The sequence below is a fragment of the Cottoperca gobio genome, chromosome 18 (assembly GCF_900634415.1).
Source record: "Cottoperca gobio chromosome 18, fCotGob3.1, whole genome shotgun sequence".
Taxonomy (NCBI): domain Eukaryota; kingdom Metazoa; phylum Chordata; class Actinopteri; order Perciformes; family Bovichtidae; genus Cottoperca; species Cottoperca gobio.
In genome coordinates this window covers 6341417-6354118 of record NC_041372.1, presented here as the reverse complement: position 1 = coordinate 6354118, position 12702 = coordinate 6341417, and the positions used below count along the sequence as shown (strand labels likewise).

The following is a 12702-nucleotide window of genomic DNA, read 5'->3' as shown; positions in this document are numbered from 1 at the left end:
ACTCAAAAATGATGACTATGCAATATGCATTGATCTACACTAAGAAGTGTTGCATTAAATTAGTATGAGAACACAGTTGTGTCACAACAGCTGACATTCACTGTACACAAAGCTATACTGTGTAGTGCAGAGATAGATCTTTCCAAGTTGGTATGTACTACAATGTTCATATTACCAAGCTAAACATGATGCACATCCATTGAGTCAATGTTTCTAATATTCTCAAGATGATTCCTTTGCTTACCTTAAATGACAAACGATCTGCAAACTAAATAAATCAACAATAAAAAAATAAAAAAGCACAAAGACAAGAGTGATGGAGCTACCGCACAAAAAGCACAGAGGAGTTCCTGAGTGGGGCATTAGATCGCTGTCACAATTCATTTGGATGACGGTTGGAAAGATTTGCTTCTCTGAGGGCTGATCTTGCGAGGAAATCCAGTGCTAGGGGCTGGAACAGCAAGCGTGGGAGGACCTCTGATCGAACCAGAGGGGAGTGGCAGCACTATATAACTGGTAACAAGGCAGAGAATGACCCCGGCCCTGCAGCCTGGGTTTAGGATACTGAGAGACCTGACGACAACCACCAGAGGGGGGAGCGATAAGAGAAATACATCTTAAAAGAGAGGGCAGACAAATAGAAAGAGGGGAGAGAGAGAGAGAGAGAGAGAGAGAGAGAAGAGGGAGAGAGAGAGAGAGAGAGAGAGAGAGAGAGAGAGAGAGAGAGAGAGAGAGAGATGGAATTTGAGAAATAGCAGAAAATATGTGTTCAAGAGAGAGTGTGTGTGTGTGTGTGTGTGTGTGTGTGTGTGTGTGTGTGTGTGTGTGTGTGTGTGTGCGTGTGCGTGTGCGTCTGCAATGTTTCCTCTTGAACTTAAGTAAAGGAGCGTTTAGGATGAACTGTGATTGTTTTTGCAATTCACTGATTATACGAATGATACAATTAACAAACATGTGGATGAGTGTGGTTGACTTAATACTAAACTCCCAGCCTTTGGAATCTCTCTTAAATCTCAACTCCCAAAACACATAACAGATAACAGAAGACAGCAGAAGGAGGCAGAGAGACGGACTGGAATAATGACATTTTACTGAAGAGAGAACGTCTCCATATTTATTTATATCATCAGCCCTGCAGCCTAAATATTTAGCCTTCGGTAGGGCATCAGAAGCGAGGCGTAATCGTAGGCTAATAATCGCACTACTCATTAAAATGAGAATGAAAAGGGCAATAGAGGAAGGGAAAAAAACTGATTGGGAAGACTGGCGGCTAACTGTCACAAAATGGGGATTTCTCGTCAGGCAGAGAGTCCTATAAATGTATTCTTCCCGTTAGGGTCGTCTCACCTGCGGAAAGATGTTGAATAAATACTTAATGAGCCACTTATTATCTTAGTGTTTGTGTTTAGTGTATCGATTATGAAGGAGACTTTTGCTCTTTGGACACTTAACTTACTCTTTTTAATACTGGGAGACGTTCATACTCTGACTGCTCCAGTGTTCAAGTTCCAGGCGGTATATTCTAATGAGCCTGCATGTGACATAGGAAGCGGAGACGAATGTGAATGGCATTTAAATCCCATGTTTTCTGACCCGAAGCAGAACAAAAAAACCGACTGGGTTGTCTTACTTCAGTTTGTTGGTTGGCAGGCAACTCCACATACCAGAATGTTTGTGAACGAGCACTGAAAAAGTGAGTTTTTCATAATATGTCCACTTTAATTCAACAACTCTGAGGCCATGCGGTGCTGAAAAGTCTCAGCGTATCCGGAGGTTTTGGAATAAATGATATTGTCTGCTGCCTTGTTGAAATGCTGAATGAAAACCTGAGGTTGGAGTTTCACTTCACTTTTCTGAGCCATGCATATAGAATGCAGACAGTCTTGGAGCATACGCCTACAACTATTTTTTACATTTCTCCTCCTTTCTTGTCGTTCCACTAGATCTTTACGATGCCTCGACTTCCGTCTTTCCGTAATCACCGCCTCCCTCCCTCTCTATCCATTCTTTATACTTGCTTCCTCATTTCTCTCCCCCGGTCTCTCTCCCTTGCTTGCTTCTTTCCTGGCCCCTGAAAACTCATACATATACATGACATCTTCCCCACAGAGCGCCAAGTGCGTTAAGCACAGCTTGGAAATTAATGGCCCCTAAGCAATGCCGTGGTCCCAGAAAAAAACGCATGCACTCTTTGGCAGAGATGGTGGGGAGACTGTTAACAGCAATGTGAATATAAGATGCAAATGAATGTAGCTGTTTGTGTACATATATTATAGCTACATAGATATTAAAGTAAGTTCGAAAATAGACAGCCAACATTAAAAGAAAAAGACGGTAAGATAGTGATATAGTAAGAAGATAAAATGATATGCAGTACCCTGCTCTCATATTGTGTACATTATCAGGCATTTCTGTTACAAATGTTTAATTCCAAATATGTACTGGCTCATTTTTTATTTGTTTTGTGAAGCAAGTGAAATATCCTACGTTTACAGCAGACCCTGAACCTGTCATGGACTATTTTGCTGTTGTGTTGGCCATGTATTAGTCGTAAGTACTGTAATCTACCAAGTTCCTGGGTGGGTGGGACTGCAGTGAACTGAGTTACGTGTATTCAATCAGTTCCACACATGAAGTTTTGAATTTCTGCCACACACACTGCTGCGCTAGAGGTGCTTTAATGTTATAGTAGGCCCCTCTACAATTCACCTCCCATGCAAAGTATTTTCAGCCAATATTATGAGCTATGCCATAGCATGGTGTAACATGAGAATTGAATGGATGGGCAGCACTGTTACAACATTATGCAACAATTGGTATTCTTGATATTTGGTTTCATAGTGCACTTATACGACATTGTTGTAAATATGACCAGCTGTACGCGCACATTTGTTAAGATTACATTACTTATGAACAAAAACTAGTGACGTTGGTGGTGTTTGACTTTGTGCTGTAAACCGGCGTTCGGAGCGCAGAGTGGGAATGACAGCGGCACCATTCTCTCTATTACAAGTCGATGGAGCATTACAATTATTTTAAAGCTGTAATTTTAAGGTAAAATTATTGCATATTTTTGGTTTAATGATGGGTTACTTGACCTTGCATCAAAGTTAGTCGAGATAGGAATAGCTAAGGTGCTAAAAATAGCTCCTTATCCCTATTTTATTGCAACGCCTTGCGTTCTAATGGCATAGATCACTTAAATTGGATGTGTCAGAAAACATCAGTGAGCATGAGCGAGCATCAGAGAGTAGGCTTAGAGTCATCCATAAGGGACCACGTGTCACTTTTCTATACCAGTGTTGCATTCAAAAAGTCTAGTCAAAGTGAAAAACTGAATTTGTATAACATATTCCCATGATGATGGGAATTTCTATAAAGCCTTGTGACACAGACAATAACATGAATACAGGTGGTTTGTGGCTGCTTTAGATCAGAGTCCGAAACAACTTACTGTGCTCAACAGACAAATGCAGAATTGGTTGTTTGATCATTACATTTTCTGCGAGAAGCAAAGATGACAGTAGCGTGATAGTGTTATAGGGCTGCTGTAACATATAGGGTGGAGGTAGGGGTGGGTAGATGGCAGATTAAATCTTCTCACTTTGATACCTGAGAATGCAGGTTGCAATTGCTCTTCACCCCCAGTAAACACCAAAGTCCTTTTTGTAACAGCCATACAGTGCTGTCTTGACGTTAGGAGAGCCTGATCAAAGAACGCTCATAAAAGGTCATTCTGGAAGACAATGACAAACAACCTAGCCCGGGGGGGGGTAGTGTCAACAACATTTCATTTAAATCTGAATCGAAGGGAGTCTCAATCTTGTGCTAAAGTCCCTCTCCGGATTAATGAACAGTGCTAATCACCCAGGTGTAAATTGGAATCTAGATAACTCGAGCATTTGATTTAAAATATTTTGTGAGTGTTTTTTTCTCTTTTTTTTAAGCAAATAATGCATCAAATACATCAAAAGAAAAAAGACAGTGCGTGGGCTGACTTGGCAGTGTGACTTGAAGCGTAAGGGAAGTAACGGGGGTACATGAGGATGAAACATATAACTGAATGCAGGAATGGATAGAAAAAGAACACACGAAGAAACAGAGGCCCCGTAGTGGCTCAGAGGGGCTGCACCACGTGATGAAATAAACATTACTATAATAAAATATGCATGTCTAACGTTAGTTGCAGAGATGTGTGAATTGCGAGCAAGACATCATGGCACATTAGCCTTAAGTGCTCTTTTCTTTTGCAAACTCCACCAGCCAGCATGCGCATGTCGAGGCTTACGTCAGATGACACACACGCACGCACACACACACACCATTTGATTTGCCCAATTGTTTCTGGAATAAGAATGAGTGATGGCAAGATGGAGCCCATTGAAATGAAAGCCTTTTCTGAGTGAATCAGTGTCCATAAGAACTCCCTCTTTTCCCTAGTCCTCTGCATTTCCCCAGAGTCTCCTTCTGAATCTATCAAGCCGGACTGGGGCCATGGTTCTTTCATTTAAACATTATACAGGAGAATATTATAGCATAGATGACTTCCTCTCCATCATCGACTTTTTTCTTCACCCACTCTCCCCTAAATTCCCTGGGCAGCGCCTCTATTTATCACAGACGCTCGATTCAGTTCTCTTCTTAGTGTTTTTGCAACCTCTCCATTTTCCCTTTGTCTCTCAGTCTTTCTTCCAGCGTCTTTATCTCCATTTTTTCTGCTTCTACCCACCTCTCTTTCATTCACTGAAGCCTTAAAAGCAATACATTGAGAGGAATGAGCCAGATAAGCAACAAGGATGGCAATAAGGGATAACAACAACAAAGCATCTTTCCATCTAACACGCACACACACATCAACTCATCCCCATCCTGCCCCACCCGCTACCCCCCCAAATATGTCTGTGTGTGGCACAGAGATAGCAGCATCACAAACACAGCGAGCTCTGTTCAAGCTATCCTGAGACCGATAAACTGTCTATTATTTCCACCTCCTAAAGTGATAATTGTTGTTATTAAATCATAAAACTGGCAATTTCCGCCATCAGACCAAAACACACCCATAAACAGATCCTCATAGTGGAGGTTGTATGCAACCCACACTTTAAAAAAAACAACAAAAAAAACATTTTGGCAGTCAAATGTCAAGAGAGTGATTGTTGAGTGTTGACCATCCGGGGCATAAATAAAACCCCGGCTGACTCGTGGTCATTATCAGGAGTTAACAGCGTTACAAAAACACTGGCAAAAAGATTACTGGGCCTGTTGAAGAGACATACTGCCCGTTCGGCCTGCCAAATGCACAGACATAATCAGCAAGCACTATATGGCTGTTTGTATTGATAAGAGTGATTCAGACAAAGTGTGGTGTGTGTGTGAGGACTGCCTTTCAGGGGCTGGGAAGACCCTCACACTCACACACTCAAGCATGCTGTATCAAATATGAATGTAAAATACTATACTATTAATCGAGGTGTTAATGCCTGTCTGACTTAGGAATCATCGTCCCTTTGAAAGCCTCACACTTTTATATATAAAAAAGAAACTAGCTTCCTAGAGACACGCTGAGTCCTGCCACATATGACAGGGCTCGTGCTGCGAACGTCAGCATTGTGTCGAAGGGAGGTCCTCTTCCTGGTGCTAAGAGGATTGGCAGGCTAAAGACCAGTGCCTTTGAAGGCTGCAGAAAGAAAGAGAAGGGCGGCGTCTGTGGAGCAGAGAAGCTGAGAGACAACCTGAACTGGGTTTAATAATCGTGCTATCTTCTAAAGTCCAACACAGCGGTGGATCGTCAGCTGGTTAGCGTGCTGAGAGAAACTTTATCTGCAGGCAAGGCCTTTGCCTTGATCCCTCTACAGTGAACGGTCAACATTTTTCTTCTTCTTCAGGCGTGTGCAGAGCTACAGAGTAATCCCACCATGTTTTCATCTTTTAAGATTTTGAAATGGCTGCCGAGGGGCTTTTCTTTGTCTGTTAGACAATAATAGAATAATCAAGGCAAGCGCTTCACCTTTAGTTCTGACAAAATGTCCTAAGGTGGTATCATTTTATAGTGCTTACCACTTAAACAGTTTGTGGATAATATCTTTCAAATGGCATTTGCAACTGCAAGACACAAGAGCAAAAGGAGGAATGTGGGGGTAATGCTTAGAGAAAAAGAGCAGTGGGAAGCATGTTCTTAAGCTGTTAAGTGCAGAAGACTGAAAACTGTTTGCACTGAGCAGCTCAGTCAATGTAGAACTGGATGTAAAGCAGCCACTAGTCAACTATCTGTGTGCTCGATTGTACACGGATAAACGTGAACATAGCTGTAGCATAGGTTCTGCTGTCTCGGTAATATCAGGACGATTCTCTCAGTGGTCTGTCAGCAGTCGCTCAGCTCTGCCTCATCCTGTGTTCCTACAGATGGGTGCTTAGTGCAGCCAAGCATTGTAGGCATAAAAGAGACAGGTACAGAGCCACTCCCCCGGGAGCGCTGAACCATGCCTTCATGCTATGCACTGCTGAACTAACATCTTCTGTATAAAGTGACTCAAAGCCGCATGTATATACACAAGGACATGCATGGTATTTGAGTGCATTTCACGTCTCTAGTCGCACTAAATTAAAAATGTGTGACGCAGAAAACATTGGCCATATTTTAAAGATAATGTTCCTTTTTTAATTTCTCTTTAATGGTCCTCTTCAGACATCTCCAGTGTGTGTCTCTTCTACACAGGCAACAGCAAAGGTTTCAGCTGAAAAATGGTGGTATAGCCTAACAGTAATCATGTTGTGTAACGTCACTAGCTAACGTCAGAATGAATGTAAGACTTAAGGGAGAAACGATACACAAGCCCGTGAATGAAACATATATAATGTGAGACAGGAACACTATGCTATATCTATAAATAACCAGAGGCTATCTTTACTACAATCCTTAGCATTTCTGTCCAAACCAACCTAAGTATGCAAGACATTTCCACACATATACATACACATATGTATAATTAAACACAGATAAGATACAAGAATCCTTGTGCTATGCATTAAGCCCAGATGTCTATCTGCAGAACAGCATTAGGCATCTAATGTAGCTCTCTGCACCACACCGTGTTTTCCCCATCTACCCCATCAACCTTCCTGCTCCATATGGTTGTATCCATCAACTGCCTAGCCATCGATCAGCCTTGGCGTTACTTTCTTCTCTGTCTGCGTGCTAGGTCGAACTCATAAAACATCCGAGACATTATTGTGCATTAGACAATAAAGATGTGCTGCAGGGAAAATCCATTAGCTTCTATAGAGAGGTGGCATGAATAGAAACGTCTCTGGTCTTGACTGAGAAGATCCATCTTGCTCTCTTGGGCCGATGTGCAACAGCTTCCGTGCTCTTCGGTGTGACTGAACATGTGTTCTAATGAGAGCCGGCTTCCAAGGGTGGATTTGTATATGAGTGTACGGGAGCAGATAACGCCCGGGTATTATTTATGTGACATGTGAGAAATTCAGGAGCATTTTCCTCTTTTTTTCACCTTGCCAGCAGTGAGTCTTTGGGATGTCCAAACCTTTGGTACCGAGCAATCTAACCAATACTGGTCAACATATCACAGAAAATAAACCTAGGTGGCAGAGTGCCATGGATTTACCTTTCAGCCTCTAGCTCTGCCCTCGGGGCAAATTTTACATTTCTTGCCATATTACTGGTGATGCTTCAATAATGGCAAAAGTTGGCAAAACATTTGCATAGAGTTGTGTATAATTAACCACATAGCTTCTAGGGGGATGCCAGTAGGACTGTAGACCTTGTTAAACATTTATTTATGCAGGGACAACTGAGCATGCATGCTATTTCACAGCAATACTCTGACATTCATGCAGTTCTACTGGGAACTGCCCAGAAAGATCAGAGTGTGTTAATGCTGGTCGCTGCGCAGGCTCACTAAAACAGTTGGGAATGTGCCTTGGCGGACTCTCTCTGGAGAGAAAGCATTGGTTATCTTCCATCTCTGTTACAACTAAGCTTCTCTAACCTCAAGGTTACTGCCTGTGCTTACTCACTTACACTGTAGACTCCCATTCATCCAGTTAGTTATTTTCGCCATCTATTCTTTATAGCGGTTACTCTGTAACTTCTGTCACATTTCACTCTCTTAGGTCCAATTCTTCCTCCTCGCTGACATAGCTGGGCTATAAACTCAGATATTCAGGTAGTTCTAATGTACGCTCTTCTCTGAAATGGGGTGGTCTCTAGGGAAGGGTCCTATCATGCAGAATGACAATACACTCCATCTCTCTAAAGCTTTTAATGAGTTGTATAGCTTATGAGTTGTATAATGTATTCTCCCACTGTCAATGTTTATTGCAGGGCCGTATCTGGAGCACGACTTAACTCATGGACTTAATGGAACTCATGGAGTCCCAATAGTTTTAAATGTATAATGCGCGTGTGACATAAGTGCAGAAGACAGTTACAATTCATAAATCTCTAGCCTCATTACTCCATTCAAACTGTGAGGGTCTTCCTAATGTTTGATTTGTTAAGGGTTTATATACATTGTCTTGGGTTTATCTTCAAAGTTACAATCCTAACCAGAATATCAATTTGCTGGTATTTTTAAAGAAAACTAAAACTAACTATAACTGCTATGGGAGTCCAGTTTGAAATGACTTATGTTGCAGTAACCACATATGACGTTACTGCCACCAATAAAGGCAAAAAGTCATAAAATGGTCATAGACTTAAGTTCACTGTCTTATAATTGATCAAACTGTGTCAATACTGGTGAATAACACTCTTAATTACAGCTGAAGGGCATCCATTATTTCTATCTAACATATAGAAATACAGAAACATTTCTGTGTGCTTTCTTAGGGTTCACCAGGCAAGTTTTCCAGTTCTCTGAGCATCCACCAAGCAACATGTCAACTTCAGTTGAAAAGCCTTCCGTCCACAAGGCACGACTTCAAAGTAGCTTTCAATCCTCTGATCGCAACCCTTTCATACCGCACCCCAAACCTTGACCTTTTCGTCCACCATTCTATCTGGTGTGTCCCTTCCCATCACACCCTCATCTGCCTCCCAGTGACACCTTTCATCAAGCTCAGTGGGCACCGTGCCTGTTAGTCTAGATCCGCCATCACTCTTCATTTGAGTCAGTGGAAGACCCCTGCGAGCTGCCTAACTAACCCCATAACTGGCTGAAAAGGCTTTGGTCTGTGAGCCTCCATCACTCCACAGCTCTGTCCTTTGTCTTTTTAGCACTTCTTTTTTAAATTGTATTTCCTGAAACTCAGTTATGTCTTCAGGTATCTCTCTTTTAACCAGTATCAGACAAGTGTTAAACTTCAACAATAATCAGCATAATATGAAAAACGTGTCCTACTGCTAAAGTTTACTCTCCAACTAGATAAACCATCATTAACATAACATGGCTCAGCATGGAGTGGTAATGAATAAGCTACAGAGAATGAACTACTGACCCAGCAGAGCTTGGTCTTTAGAAATTTGCAATATGCATTTTGCATATTGTTTCAATGATATCGCTTGGGTAGCAGAATGGAAACACTAGGCTGAATATAAAAAACATTTTCAAGTTTTGAGTTTTTCTTCAGAAACTCATCAGGGTCTTAACACGGAGGCCAATAATGTTTAGCACACTTTATTATCGGAAATATCGGAAATATTGAAAGTGAAGGGAAGCATATGATGGGCTCCACACAGCTTGCTCTGACATCTGTTACCGCTGGAGAAAATAGATTGATCTGTGCAGTCAAATGTGGTCAGGTACCGTAACCTAACGGACCTTAGAAACAGAATGAGAAAAGCATGGTATATCCTTATTGATTCTTTTAAAATAACTCCTAACTAGATGTGTTGAAGCAGTGAGGTCGTTTCCTTGACAATTCAATTTAAAACATTACATTTGAAAACATCATGTCTGTCATCCAACATGCATTGGACCTACACACTCTCTACTGTCACATATTAAAAACCAGTGTACAGCATATTCACACTGTTCTGTTTGTGTTGCTGCCACAACTGCTCCGTGTTGTTGAGTCGTTAAATGCAGGTGCATCAAAGCAGGTGTACACCTGCTGTGTGTGCACTGTTTGCTAACAAGAACAGACACGGATGCATAATTCTGTTGCTGTGCTATGAATACGTGTGTGTGTGTGTTTGCACAGTGCATGTACAAACAAACAGTCAGGCCCAGTGACTGTATAATTCAGACTGCAGCATACCCGAGGGTGCAGCCCTCTCTCCTCGCTCGGTTACTCACCAGGAAATACACCCCCGATCTAGAGGCAGCTAGGAAACAAATTGAGCTTAAAGGTCAGTCACCCCTCTACCCCACCTAACTTTAATTAACAAATCAGTTGAAAATGCCAGAGAACCAGAGGCTATGGAAATATTACACTGTTAAGTTGCTTCAACCGCGCTACTCGGTGCTAATTGGATACCATTTAATACACCAGTGAATGGATGTTAATCATTAGCTAATACGATCAGGATTTGTTCTGTTGTTGGAATGGCTCTTATGTCCTGCTGATGTTTCGGTGAAGTTATTGTTACTGAGATCAGCTCTGGTGTGTTTTACACTGACGCCTTCTGTCACAGGTCAAAATGAACGAGTCACATCAATTAAATAAAGAAGTTAGGTCAACAAGGAAAAGTTTGTGTATGCGTTTTCCGTAACAGCATATTCCACGGTGACGGGCGTGCTTTCTGAATACACTTTGGAGGAAAGAAAAAAACAAACACTGCACCTGCCAAAAAGGCAATCTCTGAATTATACTGAGACACAGCCATTAGTGAGATTGGCATTGCTCTCTGATACTCAAGTTATTCCCCCCAAACCTCACAGATTTTATTTGTTCTTCCTGCATCCCTTCATCTATCTATCCCTCTGTCAACTTGCGTCTCAATTGATAGCAGGAGAAACAGAATCACGCTTTTATTTGTTTGGAGTCTTATAACAATGCCACCTAATCAGTCTGGGCTAGACTAAAGGCGGTGAAAGGCAGAGGGGAAAAACAAAAGTGATGGAATTGCATTAGCTGTAATGAGGGTACCAAAAAATAAAGATAAAACCTCCTCGTCACAACAGCAGACAAAGAGAGAGAGACAGAAAGGGAATCGATGAAAGGAGGACAGTACAGTAAGAGATGCTGATAGAAAACAAAGCAGAAGGCAAGAAAAAGAGGGAGAGGGGGAGAAAGTATAGAGAGGAGTAATCTAAGCAGATCAGGGCCACGTGGCATGAAGGGGTGCAGGCCGGATGGCAGAACCGAGGAATAAAAATGAGAGAGTGGGAGAGTGGGAAAGCAGATGTCTGATTCACCAACTCATCCCTCTGCTCTGGCACTGAGCTGCACAAAGCCAGCACGTCACAAAAAGAAGAGAAAGTCATGATAGATAGGAAAATATGAACATATAACAGACGAAATGGAGACACGGGAAAAGGCAAAGATTGGCTGAAGATGTGCAGCCCAACAGAAGGGAATATTGTGACAGTGATTTCTGCATTGACTATGGACATTGGGAGCTGGGAGATACAGTGTGATAATACAAACTACAGGAAGATTACAACATGCATAAAGCCAAACAGTGTCAGTCACCGGCTGTAATTCCTCTCAGAATTTGTCCCGTCTTTTTAAGCACCGCAGCTTTTAGTTAGAACAAGGATATAAAACATAAGACTATTTTAAACTTTGTGCATGTCCATGGATGCAATTTCTGTTAATCACGTTGAGGAATTGGAATCTTTGAAATGTCTTTTTTTCGAATACATTTTTCTAATAATTCAAATTGAGTGATTATGATGTTCCATTGCCATGTAAAGAGTTACACTTTAAGCCAACAGATTGTGCCATCGCTATGTTAGGTTGACAACTTAAAAAGTCTGACCGCTCCGGAACAGTCAAGTCATCTTTCCTTATTACAAACCGACTATGCTCGTCAATATGACCATGAAAAGCTGCAAACGCCATTACGTAATCCATTTTCAAAGACGTTGCCTATCTTTTAAAATTGATAAAGTTGTGTTTATTTCCCCTCAAATGTCAACGGAATTATAAAGCAAAGTAAAGCAGCCCAAAGGCTTGTTTGGTGAGTCTTAAACTAGGCCTGCATGGGTTCTCTCTCCACAGTTACTGGCCTGCTCTGCTCCACCAAGGGGACTGCCCCAAGGGAGCCAATTAAGAGTGACCGCATCGCCGGTGACAGCTGCTCCAGCTGCAGCCCCGAAAGCCTCCCAGCTCCACATCACTGATGGGGATATCCAGTAGTACTGGCAGGGAGGGGGGAGATGGAACAGAGAGGGAGTCAGAAGGGGATAAAGGATCAATAAAAGACAGCAGTCCTCCTGAAAGCATCAAGAGATCACAATATGCTGGAGAGGAACCCTTTATGGGGAGGGCTGCAGTGTGATTCCAGCTTCAGCACAGTCACTTCTGCTGTGCTGGGTTGAGACCAGAGTCATACAACTGGGAATTCTGGTGCAGCATTAAAACAAAAAAGAAAACATGGGAGAAACGTACCGAACATCCCGGCAGCAACAAAGACCCTATAAACAATGCAATGACTGAAAAGGTTCAAGTTGTACAATGTGCAACAATAAGAAGGTGGACTATTATTATCAATGGCGAGAATTGACTTAGGAAGGAAGGAGCCCTGAGAAAGTGGAACTCCTGATGAGGGGTGGTGTGGGTTTGTCTTACTTT

At 42.0% G+C, this 12702-nt stretch overlaps 1 protein-coding gene across 7 annotated transcripts in view; it reads right to left on the bottom strand.

Moving 5' to 3' along the window:
* Positions 1-12702, bottom strand: part of nrxn2b (neurexin 2b) — a 503322-nt gene that overhangs the window by 144574 nt on the left and 346046 nt on the right. The window lies entirely within an intron of this gene.